The sequence below is a fragment of the Cyanistes caeruleus genome, chromosome 28, assembly GCF_971803275.1.
Source record: "Cyanistes caeruleus chromosome 28, bCyaCae1.hap1.1, whole genome shotgun sequence".
NCBI classification, from domain to species: domain Eukaryota; kingdom Metazoa; phylum Chordata; class Aves; order Passeriformes; family Paridae; genus Cyanistes; species Cyanistes caeruleus.
Window position 1 is genome coordinate 3482934 of NC_141728.1, and position 15091 is coordinate 3498024.

Sequence of the window (15091 nt, forward strand, 5' to 3'; positions counted from 1 at the left end):
GAGACCACGAATATCCTGGAATTTTACAATGACAGGAAAAGAAATACTGATCTTCCCCTTTAATTTGTGTCACCAATATTCTGTCTCTTATTTCATGTCCTTCTTCATTCAGGAGTTTCCACCTCTCCTGTTTAAATGGCCGTGTCTAAGGACATCTCTTAACGAGAGCAGCTGCATCTGTGTCCTTCCCATTGCTCCCAGACTTCCTCCTCTAGCTGCACTCTGGGCATTCCAATGGCTCTCAACTGAGTGGCTTCACACTTGGAGCTTCAGGGAGTTGCCCAGTCTTTCTTTCAGAACTTCAAATAACTCATCATGAAACATCTTAATTGTGTTTATGGCTCTTACAATTCCCTTTGTCTTTATCTAAAAATGTTCCTGTATGGATATCCCTGGTGGATCGTGGGCACGTCAGATGCTGCTGGGTAGTCTTACATTGCTGAGGGAAGAGTTTTGATGTTTTTCAAATTGTATCATGTTTCCATTTGTTCTGTTGGCCATGAAGAGAAACTTGCTGTGCCTCTGAGTCTCCCCAGTTGCTGAGCCCCAAAGGACACAAAGGCACTGAGTTGTGGTTCCCAGTGCAGTGGTGGCACTTGGAGCTCCCTCCATGGGCACAGCAGAGCTGCCGTGTCCCACAGAGTCCCTGGCAATGCAGGGATGAAGGGAACAGGCCAGGCTGTGGGGATCAGGGCCAGGGCACGGCCAGGGATTTGGGCTGGTTGTGAGGCCAGGGCAGGACGCGGCCCTTGGCCTTGCTGAACCTCATCCAATTGTGCTGGGCCCATGGCTCCAGCCTGCCCAGATCCCTCTGCAGAGCTTCCTGCCCTCCAGCACAGCCACACTCCCAGCCAGCTTGGGCTCCCCTGGCAGCTGCCTGAGGGGGCCCTGGGTGCCCTGGGCCAGAGCAGCAATAAAGAGATTGAACTGAGCTGGCCCCAGCCCTGAGCCCTGGGGACACCCCTGGATGTGGCTCCATTCCTCAGCTGCTCTGGGGGCCAGGCCTTGGATGAGACCCCAGCCCTGAGAGGGGGGGCTTTAGGGACAAAGGCTGATGGATTGTCAGCCATAAACGGTGATAATAAAAGATTTTAAAATCATAGAAAACTAGGAGAGTGAGGAAGGGCTTGGCAAGCCCTGGGAAGAGTGTTAAAAGTAGGCCCTGGGAAATGTTAGGCCTTGTGCTTGCTAAGATCCTGTGAAACTGCACCTGTGTAAGCAGTATATGGTAAATGATACAATTGTCAGATGTGATTAGATATAATTATTGTTTAAAGAGTCATGAGAAACTATGTTAGGGGTTTGAGGGGGGATCATGAGAAATCCATTCTTGGGTAAAATCAATGTATACAATAGAACAATGTAAGTTTAATAATTAATATATAAGTTATAGAACGATAGAGTATAAAAACATGTTCAGCTCAAAACCAATATTTGTCAGATTTGGGTACGTGTACCCCTGACACCCAGAGCTCTTCAATAAAACACCTTCATATAATCATTCTGTGATTATGTGTTCCTGAATGATAACAAAGGGACTTGATTTTCAGATCTATTCTGAGTGATTTATGAGGTGTTCAGGATCAATATCAACTGGAGATTGCTGATATCAATCTATAAACAGGAAAACAAAACTAAGTAGGATAAAAAAAACCCTGCAGTATTTAAAAATATAGTATATTCTTTTTGAATACACTTCTAAAATCTGTATAATTAACTACAGAAGAATTGAAGATATGAAATTAAATTACTCACAGGGGCTAGTCTTGTTGGAGTGGTTTAAAATCTTAATGAATTTTAGGGACTGAACTCCTGGAGTGAAGAGCTGAAGACTGAACAAGCCTCTGGAGAAGTAAAACTCATCAGGGAACCTCCCTCCAAGTTGCTGAGGATCCATCCTCAGCAGAGCAGGAATGAACAGATCCCAGGGTTTCCAGGCTGCTGAAGAGCTGTGAGCTCACGTGCAGTCCCAGGGGCTCCTTGGGGACATCCCAGGGCTCCTTCATCTTCCTGAGGGTCGTGAGGTGACAGTCCCAGGGCTCCAGGGTGACAACAGAGGTGTCTCCACGCTGACAAGGAGCCAATTTATGACAGGCAGTGACAGGAGTCCAGTGGTGGGTGACATCCCTGTGCTGCTAAAGAACAGTGAGGTCAGAGACACTGCCAGGGGCTCCAGGGTGACATCCCAACAGTGCCCAGGCTGCCAAAGAGCCGGGATGTCACCGACACTGCCAGGGGCTCCAGGGTGACATTCCAGCAGTGCCCAGGCTGCCAAAGAGCCGGGATGTCACAGACACTGCCAGGGGCTCCAGGGTGACATCCCAGCAGTGCCCAGGCTGCCAAAGAGCCGGGATGTCACAGACACTGCCAGGGGCTCCAGGGTGACATCCCAGCAGTGCCCAGGCTGCCAAAGAGCCGGGATGTCACCGACACTGCCAGGGGCTCCTGTCATGGGCACAGTGGGAGCTTCAGGCAAAGGTTATTAGAGAAGCTCCTGTTGGGTCACCAGGTGCAGAAAGGACCCCCAACACCCCAATTACACCCCAAGATCCCCCAAGCCAGGACCCCCAGGCTTTCTAAACTCCTTCTTTGAGAGGAGCCTGGGAGTGGCTGGATCCAATCCCAACCCCAGACTTTGTCACGTATTTCTGTGTAAAGGATTATATAGGTCGAATTGAACCTTTGTACAATTTTATCGATGAAGAACAGGAAAGCAGAAGTACTTATAGAAAAATAGGTATGATTAATTATGATGAAGACTAGACAAGGAAATCAGAATTATTTGCTCCACAGTATAGGAGCTGTAACATCTATTTTAATATAGTGCTCTGGGAAACAATTTTGAAGCAATTGCAATAAAGCAAAGCCAGTTATTAAGTAGAGTTGGGTGTCACTCCCCTAGACCAACATCCATGGGCAAATATCTTTAGCTCAGCCTCAAGCAGTGACCTTGAGGGATGTCTCCACTCCAAGGAGGAATCTCCACACCAGCCCTAAGGAGAGAAATGTCAGGAGATGCTGCCATTAAAATTTGGGACGGGGCTTTTGTGGTCTGAAGTGCTGCCCTGTCAGTCAGATGTGCCCAGGCCGTGCCAGCTCAGCAGCTCTGCAGAAGCTCTCCATGCTGGCACTTGGTTGTTCCTTTCTCTGGGCATTTGAGCAGCTCTGCCACAGCTTCAGCTCCCTCTCAGCCTGTTGAACTTTGGGATGGAGGACTCAGCCTGCTTTCAGCATGATTCACCCCAAAAGCAGCGTGAGCCCCTCTTCATTTCCCACCGGGGGCTTTGCAAACGGGGCCCTGTTGGAGTTGTTTGAGCCCATTGCAGGCAGAGCCTCCTGCTCCAGCAGGAACTGCCTTTGCTGTGCCAGGAGCAGGGCAGGTCCCGCTGCAGGAACAGCCCCAGGCCAGCCCCAGCACAGGGCAGGGCTCGGGCACAAGTGCAGAGTGCCGTGCTGGGAGCTGTGCCAGGGAGAGCCTGAGGCACCAAAAGCACCTTGGCAGCAGCAGCAGCAGCTCCCTGCAGGCCATGGCCAGAAGGCTCCCTTGGCACCCCGGCCTGGTGGCCAGCACTGCAGAGCTGCTGGCTCAGGGCTGATTTCTGCCTGGGCTCTGCCCCAGCCCACAGAGTGGCACCTCAGCCCTGACTCTGGCACAGCCCTTGTGCCTGGGCCCTGCAAAGCCTAAAGGTCACTTGTGCCACCCTGCTGCCCATCCCTGCATCTGACACTGCCAGTTCTGTACTCAGGGCTGCCTCCAACACTGAACCCCCTCATCTACAGCCTGAGGAACCAGGAGCTCAGGGATGCCCTGAGGAATATGACAACTTGGTGCTTTTCAGAAACAATCAGGTGCCTGTTGCTTTGTGCATGGCATTCAGAACAGAACTCATTGCAGGCCAAGACTGTTTTGCGCCATGAGTCATTTTTGCTATTCTATTTGTGTATTATATTTTTCCTTTTTTTCTCTTGACTTTTGATAATATTTTCCATTAAGGTGTGATAAATGAAGATGTTACCTACGAAATAAATTGTAACTATTTGGAAAATTATTATTATAAAGCAATAAAGGGAATTAGTGTCACAAGGCAGATGCACCCCTTTGTAGATGTTATAAGTTAAATATACTATACAGGATGTAGTTTTAAGATAAGTGATGTTTCAAGAGAAAATCGACCTTCAGATAGACAAAGTTGGCATGACATTAGTCATAGAGCCTAAATTCTGGTAACTGTGAATGCCTAGAGGGGTGTGGAAGTAATTGCCATATGAAAGGGAGATGGGAGGAGCCAAGAAATGAATATGCATGAAGCAAATTGTGTAATCCTATGCATATGGAATACCTTGGGAGATAAATAGAGAATGTTCACCTTGTGACATTTGCACACGTCTTTGGAGGATCAATCCCCCGTGTGCCCGGGCACCTGTCAATAATAAATAATCAAACCTACTTTAAAACTCCTGCAGTTTTAGAGCCTTTCCATGTGTCAGTTTTGGGGAGACAGGCAGGAGTCCTCTCTATCCCCCTGTGGGAGCAGACGGGGGATGGACTCCCCAAGGCGCGCCCCGGGATCTTCTCGGGGTACTCCTCAACTGGTGCGCTCAGCGCAGGGATAGACGAGGAACCTGCTGCCCGTGGATCAAAGGGTTTGTATTATAATCCAGCCTCGGGGGGTCTGGACTAAAGGGCTGCTGCTGCTGAGCCGCAGAGAGACGTCCCTGCGCGTAGCCTCGTCCCTGCTGGGGTAAGGTGGGCTTGCAAGTGACCATGGGTCAGTGAACGGTGCAGGGACCGCTTGGGCTGATTGCGCGGCCGGCAGGAGGGGACCGGCTGGGGCCGGCAAAGGGGGGTTCATTGACCAAAGGGATTGGCCACTGGCAATTCTGGGGGTGGCTGGAACAAACCCCTGTGTTAATGCTGCTGTTTGGTGAAGTGTGTTATGTCCAGACTTTTGATTGTGTGTGAGTGACTGAGACAGTGGCTGAGACACGGTTAGGACTATTAGAAGTGTAGTTTGTGACTTGAAGAGTGTAGTTTTGGCTTTTTCTCCTTCGTTACAGGTTTTTCACAGGTACAGGTGTATTTTTGCAGAGTTTTTTGTGATTTGTGTGTATTTCTGTAGCAATAGTGCTCTCTTGTGTCAAAAGTTATAATCCCAGCACACTGGTAACTTTCCTTCACTTTCTGTGTTGGATACGCTGGGTGTTCAATCTTATTAGTCATAACAAGTGATGGAAGGGCTGAAAGAACGCTACAAGCCTGGCAAGGCAAATTAAAAGACTACCTCTGCCTCAGGGGTTTGGTCTGGACCCTTGGGAGTTTGTAAACCCAGGGCACCACTGGACAGACAGAGGGAACGAGCGGGTGTTGTCAGAGAGAGTTTATCAAACTTCTGCCAGAAAGATCACAGCTTTGGATTGGGAACAGCCCTCTCCTAAAGATCTGGAAATGCCAGAAAGGACAGAAGGGATGCCAGCAATAGTGTGTATTTGTGCTCTTGGGGTGTTTCACTCACAACAGGGACAACATTTTGCGTGGGTATTATTCCAGTGTAAGGTTTGTGCACCACGCTGGCACTGCTCTTCTGCCCAACAGCCGAGGGGGTGCCCGCAGTGTGAGCGAGGACAGGTTGGTCGTGAGCCTGAGATCTTAAAGCCTGTGTGTGGAAGGACCCATTTTGTGCCTCAGACTTGGGTTGTGAACAAAGGAGATTGGGAAAAGACTGTGAGGGACAATGGTAGTTAAAGAAAGGCTTTCCTCCTCTCAACACAGAGGTGTGAGAAAAGGTCACAAAGAATTATCAAAGTGACCCAGTAAACACTGCCAAATGTTTATGATATATAGTCAAACAACATAACCCTGATTGAAGTGACACACAATTGTTATTAGATGCATTAACCAAAACTGAGAAACAATTGGTTCTAAAACCAGCAGGGGACCTGGCAAAGGACCATTATAAAACATGACAAATGGATGGAAAAGAATACTTTCCTCTCCAGGACCCACCATGGGATCCAAATCAGTCGAGTGCAAGGAGAAAGTCAGAAAGCTGCCAGGAGTGGAGAGTGAAGGGAGTGGAGAGGGCTGGACCTAAAACCATGAACTGGGCAGCCTTATATGCAATCAAACAAGGTCCCTGGGAATCTCCCTGGGAATTCCCAGATCCTTGGAAGGACGCAATGCGCAGACACACACCACTGGAGCCGGGCTCTGAAGTAGGAATACAGCAGCTAGTTCATCTATTTCTGGAACAATCCATGGGGGACATGAGGAGTAAACTCCAAAAGCTTTGGGGGGCAGATGGGTGAAACTTAGAAGCCTTATTGGAAGAGGCATGGAGAGTTTTCAGCAATTGAGAAGAGGGATATAAGCAAGAAATGGAGAAGCTAGTAGCAGTGGTACAGGAGGAAGGAAAAGGGAAAGGAAAGCACAGACAAGGACCACCCAAACGAGGCCCGTCTCGACTGGGTAGAGACCAATGTGTGTACTGTGGAGAATTTGGTCACTGGAAAAATGAATGTCCAAAGTGGAAGTGAGATGGCCAAAGTGAACAAGGGAAAGGAGGGGTGGTTGCAGTCACACATCCACAAGAAGACTGAAGGGGACTCAGGGAGTCCACCCCAACAGACCCCCTGGTTATAAAAATGAAACTGAGGGAAAAAAGAAAAAGAAGCAGAATTTTGGTTGATACTGGAGCAACTTAATTGGTTTTAAATAAGGCCTTGATGCCTGTGAGTTATGAGAATTATGTTATGATCAAAGGGTGTGGTAGTTTAGCATTTAGGGAAAGAAGTGGGAAACACCCACAGCAGTGATTCCTCTGAGAGAGGCTGTGGGGAGTTCCTTCTGTGCTTGAGATCAAGCCAAGAGCTGGCCAGTTCTGACAACTGACAGCATTCTGCACCACTGAAAAGGAACTTCACCTTTGGGAATGCCACCTTTTAAAGACCCAAGGCCAGGAACTGGTCTCTTTCTTTGCAGCCTTGAAAGGCAGCAGAGCTGTGGTGTGGCTGGCCCCGCTCCCCCGTGGCCTGTGCGGCCTGGGGGGGCCTGGGCCGGAGCCCAGCTGCTCCCGGGGGGAGATGGAGACTGCGGGATCCCCCCCAGGCCAGGCCAGGCTCTGCTGCGGTGCTGGCTTTCCCGGGAAGCCCTCCGGGTCCCGTTCCAGCGGGGTGGCCAAAGCCCTTCCCAGGGGAGCCCCCGGCCCCCAGGCTGGGCCAGGCCACGGCTGATGACACTCGCCAACACCCCCCCTGCCCCCCGGCCCGCACAGACAGCTCCTGAGAGCTGGCACCAGCCACACCTGAAATCCCACACCACCACTGCCTGCCATGGCTTGGGACACATTTAACCCTTGCACTACACACAGGAGACCTGCAGAGTTTAATCCTCTCTCCAGGAAAAGAAAAGAACCAAGTGACACGGAAAAAGACAACGTGAAACATCAAGGTCAGTAAATGAAGGAATCAAGCCTCAGATGGAAGGACAGTGAGGAGATGCTCTAATAAGCTGAAATAGTCTTTTGGTAGGGTCATGGAGATGAATAATTCTGTTCTGAAAAATAACTCCTTTAATTCATGAAAGGGTATTAGGGGATTGAAGCATTCAAGCTGTAGATCTGGGCAAAGGTATCCATTGATGAAGCCAAGCAGATGGTGGAGTAGCTGTGATCCCATGAGAGCTTGAAGAGAGAGAGAGGGAAAAGAGAGCTGATGAAGACCCTTTCCCCCACAGAGAGAAGAAGTAAACCTCTGTTCTCATAGACAAAGAGAACTTTTGCTTTTGAATAACTCATCCTTAAAATAATACCCCTTAGCTCATGGCCCATGAACACACCTCTGAGTGGTTTAAAAATGGGAGGAGAGGGCAGAGTTTGTGCCTGGGTGACTGCCATTTGTAGAAATGAAAAGCCACAAGAAAACTGTCTCTTGTGGAGAACTCTCCATGGCATGACAAGAGAAAACTCCTCTCCCTGCACAGACTGATGAAAAGACTATTGTATAGTTGGCACTGCTTTAACATCCCAGGTTTTGTCTCTGCTCTGCCACTTGGGAAAGGAAAATCTGGGTTTGGGGGTGGAAAGGTTTCAAAAGCTTATATGCTAGTTTCATATTCTTATAGACCTGATCATAAAGTTTTTTATTCTTTTTAATATTTAAGTCTGTTTTGCCCTTCTCCCAATCCATATCTCACAGCAAGAAAGAAGGAAGTACTCTGGTGATTTTAGCTGGAACTAAAACCCATCACACTCAGCCACTCCTGACAGGACTTGTGCTCCAGACCCCTCAGCAGCCTTGTTGCCCTTCTCTGGACACGCTCCAGCCCCTCCATGGCCTTCCTCAATTGGGGGACCAGGATTGGACACAGCACTCGAGGTGTGGCCTCAGCAGTGCCCAGCACAGGGGAAGAATCCCTGCCCTGCTCCTGCTGGCCACACCATTCCTGATGCAGGCCAGGGGCCATTGGCCTTCTTGGCCACCTGGGCACACTGCTGCCTCATGGCCAGCCTGCTGTCCATCAGTGCCCCAGCTCCCTTTCTGCCTGGCCGCTGTCCAGCCACTCTGGCCCCAGCCTGGAGCACTGCAGGCCTTGTTGTGGCCAAAGTGCAGGAGCCGGCACTTGGTCTTGTTCAACCTCACCTTGTTGGCTTTGGGCCCTGCATCCAGCCTGTCCAGCTCCCTCTGCAGAGCCCTCCTGCCTTCCAGCACATCCACACTCCCAGCCAGCTTGGTGTCAGAATGGTTCCATGAGGCCCTGCAGTGTCACAATGGTCTCCACGGTTCCATGACACTCTGTGGAGTCACAGTGGATCCTTGGTGCTTTGGGCCCCAGTTGGATGATGATTTTGTGAACCCTGCCTTTTACCCTCCCCAGGATATCTCTGATTAGCTGATGCTTTGGACCCTCCCTTTGAACCACCTCCCTATTTCAGCTGTTGCATGCTCACATTTTCTGTCTTTTGCCCCCAAGATTCCCCAGAGCAATAAATCCTCTGTTATCCCATGCAAAAGACCTCCCTCTCGTCCTTGCTCCCTCAACTTCCAGAGGAGCACTTCCCTGAGGAGGACTTCCCTGCAGCCCCTGTCCAGTGGACCAAAGGAGGGTGAGTGTACCCCAAGTTAGGCTGAGGGTGCTCACAAGTTGTGGGAAGGGTGCATTGCTCCCCGGGGGTGCTGGAGGGGGGGCCATGAACCTACAGGCCAGGATAGTTGGCTGTGGAAAGCACCCTGGCCCTGAGACTGGCCCTGGAACTTTGATCTTTAGTTTGTTAAGTTGTTGCTTTTGCAGCAGAGGAGGGTGGATTTTTGTTGTGCCGGCAGCTTAACATCAAGGAAAATGGGTGTGAAATTGTCAGCACAGCAGAGAGGGACCTATTTTCAAATTTTGGGTACCTTGGAGAGTGGTGTAATAAATGGAATTGATTTGTGTGAACTAAATTGTAACTGTTATTAAAGTTATTATTAGAAGCAACAAAAAGAATCAGTGTTACAAGGCAGATGCACCCCTTTACAGATGTTACATGTTAAAATCAAGGTACCGGATGTAGTCTGGAAGATAAGTGATGTCCCAAGATGAAAATGGCCTTGAGATGGACAAAATTAGAATGACTTTAGGCATTGGGCCTAAAAATCAGTAAATATCAGACTAATGAGTAGACTTACATAACAAAGCTTAGTACGCATACACAAACCTGAAAGGTTATCCAAAGGACAACGAGGAAGAGGAGAAGCCTTCACCAAAAGACCACCAAAAGAAGACTGAAGACCCCCTAACAACAAGTGGAGCGTGTGCCGTGAAGAATAGTGACGTAAAATCAGAAAAATCAGAAATAGGAGGAAACTTATGGCAAATATTAATGAATATGTATAAGCATACAGTATACAAGTTTAGCTTGAAGGGCTTTGTTTTGTAGGTGAGGCAGGGTGGGAAGCCTCCATACCCCGGTCAGTTCTGGATGTGAGGTGGGGTAACAAGCCCTCCCCATAACCTGGTTTATTTTTTCACTATGCTTTAATCATACTTAATTACTGGAAAATCATATATCTAGAAAGAATAATTTTTTACTAAATTGTACTCTTTTAATAAACTCTATTCTTTTATACCAAATTACTATTCAATTTACTAAATTGTATTTATTTTTAATTAAACTGTTATTAGCTCAAGGGACCTACTTGTCCAAATTCTAATTTCATTTGTAATAAATGATTAGCCAATGTGATTAGTAAAAAGAAGAAATTTATTCTAGAATCAAATTACAATCATCAAAAGGAAACCAGAAGCAAAAATCAGTTTGGGGCTGTGCCAGGGGAACACCACCAGGTGAGACAGGGAGGAGGCTCTGCAGCATTTCCCCACCGTGCTTCACAAACTGCAACTGTCCCAAGGGGCTTTTTATATGTTTTCAGGCTCTTCAGGGCTCCTTTGGAATACGCTGCTTGCCGACAAATATTCATGCTGTTTTGGGCGTATATGTTGTCATTTCATCAGGTTTCTTGGAAATACACTTCTTGCAGATGAATATTTATGAGTGCATATCGTTCTAATCTTATGGGACGGAGGTTTCTTGGAGATATGCCCCTTGCAGATGAATATTCATGTTGGCCTTGCTGCATGTCACTAGAATCTCTTCAGGGAAGGTTTCCTGGAAATATGCCAGGATTCTTGTCAGACAAGATTATAATTTTAGCCCGATTTTATTCATGTTATGGATCACAGTCCTCCCAATTTCTTTCTTAATTAATTAATTAATTTGTGCTTTTAGTATAAATTTTGATGCAGTTCACTTATTTCATAATCAGTACTTACAATGAATAATTTTTGATAAGATTGGTTATTTTAGTATTTGATTCTTTTGTTTGGGTGCTTAATTGTACATCAATGCAGGTGCCTATTGTATCCTGAGCTATCTTTTGGCTGTGCAGTAGCTTCATGCTACTTGTCAAATAGTGTCTGAGCTTTAAATCTGGCCTGAGCTTCAGCAGCTCTGCTCTCTTTCTTTTCTTTCAATTCCGTTCTTTTAGATATTTTGGGTATTCCCTTGGATTGGCCAGTTTTTATTGGAGCTAACTCAGGATCAATGGGCATTGCTGCTATTTGCATGTCTTAGACAACAGAATGGATGAATCAGATAAAACATGGGATGAGACAAGGCAGAAATAAGAGCCCCATTCTTTTACATCATATTAAAAATCCTCATTTTTTCCACCAATCTTTCCCCACACAATTCCCCCCAAACAATTGATCCCAGCAAGAAGCTTGAAGGATAGAATTCCATTTTTGAACCGCTACATGTGCCACTTTCTTCATTTCTGCTGCAAGGTTTCTTATGGTTTCTCCATCGTCATCTCTTTCTACACAGCATTCAGATTCATTGAACTTGCTGCAGACTCCCCGTTCTTCTGCTAACAAGTAGTCCAAAGCAATTTGGTTCTGATACACAAATGCTTGCATTAGTGAATGCTGTTTAGCTGATAACTCGAGAGCATCAGAGCTATGATTTGATACAATTTCTACCATGGCTTGAAGTCTTCCTAGTCGGTTGAATAGGTAAATTGGGCTCCTGTATCCCCAGCTCCCGTCTTGAGCCCAAGTTGCTGGGCTATTGCCAAGCTCTTATCCTCTCTGCAAGCCACTCCTCTTGTCCCCACTTCTGATTCCCTCCTGCTTTTGGAAACTCAAGATTCAGCTCTCTTTTTTCTCTGCCCAGGCTCTCATCTAGGGGTGCTCCTAATAGTTTACTTTTGGACTTTGGTGGCAAAAAGGAGGGTCAGATCATTCCCAGAGTGCAGGATCCTTTCTACCTGCAGGGTAATTCACTGGATGCTTTTTCCCCACATGTCCAGTATATTCCATCAGGTGCTTTCCATTGGTCATTTACAGTTTCTGCTTTATCCCAGGAATTCTTTAAGCTTTTGAAGGATCGGTAAGGATTAGCTCCAGGACTTTTGTGCCAACATAATTTGATCTGATCATTCCAATCACAATTTGTCTTTTTATTTTTTGTTTGACTCCAGTATCCAGTGGGGGTTTCTGGTTGCCAGGCTTTGGTGTTGTTCTTTGAATTCACTGTTCAAGTGAATGTGCAAGGAGTATATCCTACTACTTCAGAATATCTTTTTCCTTCCCTGCTGATACAAACTGTTCCAATTATTTGATGATCTAAAACCCACCCTTGGGGTCATTTTAATGTTTTGGAAATTTAGGGATGATTCCATTTTAGAAGTTGCTCTGGAGCTAAGCTCTCACCATTTCTCAGCTGATTTCAGCCCTCCACAAATCCAACAATCAGATCATCCTAATTCTGTAGCCATCTCTTGTATTAGATCTACAAAAAGGTTCTTGTTTGAGGTAGGTAGGTAGGTTCCAATTACCATACTAGTTACCAAGTTCTAACTCTTCCTATTGTTCATTTAATGCTTTTAGCTGTTCTTGTTCTATTTCTTTTTTTGCCTCTGCCTTTTGTTTCTCTGATTCTTGAGCTGTCTGTTTGAATTGACTTTCTGGATCTACTCCTTCTCTATCTCTTGCAGAACAGAAAGTTGTACTGTATCATAAGCAAATTCGCTCATCATTACTGTCGAGAAGGTTAGTTATTACGGGCTCATTGCTGAGAGAAACTATTTGACCATATTTCAGATTTTCTCCAACCCAATACGTTTTCCCTCCCATCCTACACACTTTTGGTTGGCTGTGCTGATAGCATATTGCACTCATTTGGGAATGTGCCATAAGCATTGATTCCATTCTCCCTCCGATCCATACTGCATGGTCACATTTGTTCCAAGTGGGAACAACAGGCTCTAATCCAGCAGCTCATTTGTGTCATGCATGGGCCAGGATTTTCTTCCTTTCTGCTGTGGATTGCACCTCTAACCACCGATTTTTAGGTGTCGCTCTTGGGTCATGGCAGGTTACTCTTTTTTTGATTTGGCACATTTGATACCGAGTGTGGTTATGCTCACACTCCCCTATTTTGCTGCCCATTTTGCAGTCCTAGTGTGTGCCATATGCCAGGGTTTCTGTGAGCCTTTGTTTTTCCAGGGTGTTTTTAAAACACTGCCTACAGTCTTGGGTTGAGCTTTGCTTCTCAACGCTGGGGTAACTCCTGGAGAGCAGACTGATAGTTCTGCCCATGATCAGACTCAGAACCACCAGGGTTCCCCACACATGTACTCCTGTGCCTCTGCCTATGCCCACAGGGTTGCGGCCTGAGGCGAGGGAGTTCATCTTCTCGGCAGCAGGGCTATCCTTCAGGGGATCCATGGCTGGAATCAGCTGCAGATTTTCTCTTAAAGGCATCCCATCCTGATCTTTTGACTGCATCAGCATCACAGGGTACATTGTTTGTTTGCCAACACTCAGTTAGAAGCACTTGTGCCTTTGATCTCAGTTTCCCTCTTCCCCCTTCTTGATCCAATCCATACCACTCCAGGGAATCTAATTCCAATATGCCCAAGTCAGTAGCGACCACTCATGAATTGCTGATTCTAGAGGTTTCTTCTAGCCAGCACACTGGACAAAGCCCTTTCTTTTCCTTTTGCTCTCAAACCAGAGACTTAGATGGAATGGTATAATAGAAACAAATATGTTTCCCTGTTGTCTATCAGGATGGGTGTGAAGTGCCACCACATCCAGATAGCACGGCACTGATTTCACTTCCACCGTGCAAATGACTTGCAGGAGCAAATCAAGTAAATTCTGTGCTGGAACAGTGAAGTTCTGTCACCCTAAATCAGGGTGATGCCTCAAGGGTTTTATACCAACTTTGCACCCAAGTTGGTGCTAAAGAAGTTTCTAAGGTCCAACATAGACCTAAGGTTTGCACAGCAGAGTTTAGGCTGACAGCTAAGGGAGCATCAATTCAATGGTCTTTCCAAGGCAAAAGACTGATGAGAAATGTTGGTATTCCTGCTCTCCTTCCTTGTTTACAGTATAGCAACATATTGGATGAGATTTTAGAGTTGCAGCTCTGAATTGTGGCCAGATGAAGACACATGAATGGTTGTGCATTTTTCATTGTGGAGGTCAATATCAGTGTAGCTGCTTCTGATAATACAAAAAGCTCTTTCAAGATACTTCTTCAAAGAAATGTCTTCTCATTCTTAACTGCACAGCCTCCTCCAAGATGTACAGCCAAAAGGTTATTTGGATTGTCTTTTCACAAGAACAGGAAACTCCCCCTTGAATCAGCCTGAATTGACAATTCTCAGCTGTATGAAGGAATTTCACTTAGAGTCTGCTGTAAAGAAGTGATTTCTATGCAATGGGGTTGAGAAAGGACAAACCTGAATTAACAAGTGTGCTGTTTGTTAGAGACACCATTACTCCTCGCACACTTTAAACAACCCATCCCATCAAGCCCAAACCTAATATGGCTCCTTGTTAAATATTTCTGATGGATTACATATCCCCGTGTGAAGAGGGAACAAGGATTTAAAGCCAGTCTTTATGCATCTATAAGCATTGGACATGAACATTGCATATTCAGGATAAAAACCAAATATCACCTGTACAGGGGAAACACTGCAGTACCATGAATACACTTCTGCCATCAGATTCACAGGCAGCTTAACCAGCTCTGTGCTTGGCTATTGTGCAAATCACCTGTTCTGGCATCTTTTGGGGCACGGAACCAGGGAAAGTCACCCATAAATACTGCAGGACCATGAAAATCTCTCCAGATACAAACTAGTCTCCAACACGGGACTACAGAAACCTCCAATAATGTGGTGGAGGGACCCAAGTTGGCTGTGTTCTCTTTGTCATGATGGGTTTGTAATTCAGACTCAGAGAGGAGCTTGAGTTGGAAGGGACATTGGAGACCCTCTAGATCTAGCCCCTCTGCCATGGGCAGGGACACTTTCCACTAGATCAGGTGGCTCAGAGCCTGCCCAAGCTTTGGCAAATATCCAAGGACACCTTTTTCTTTGTTTTACAAGGTCCTATTTCCATGCTCCTATTCCCAGATGGCTCCAGTCTCACACAGAGCATTGCTGCCTTGGTCACTCCTATCTCCACAAGCCAGCAGAGCTCCTATTTTGGATGGCTCTCACTGCTCCCAAGGCCCCAGGGACGGCTCCTGCCTTTCCTCCT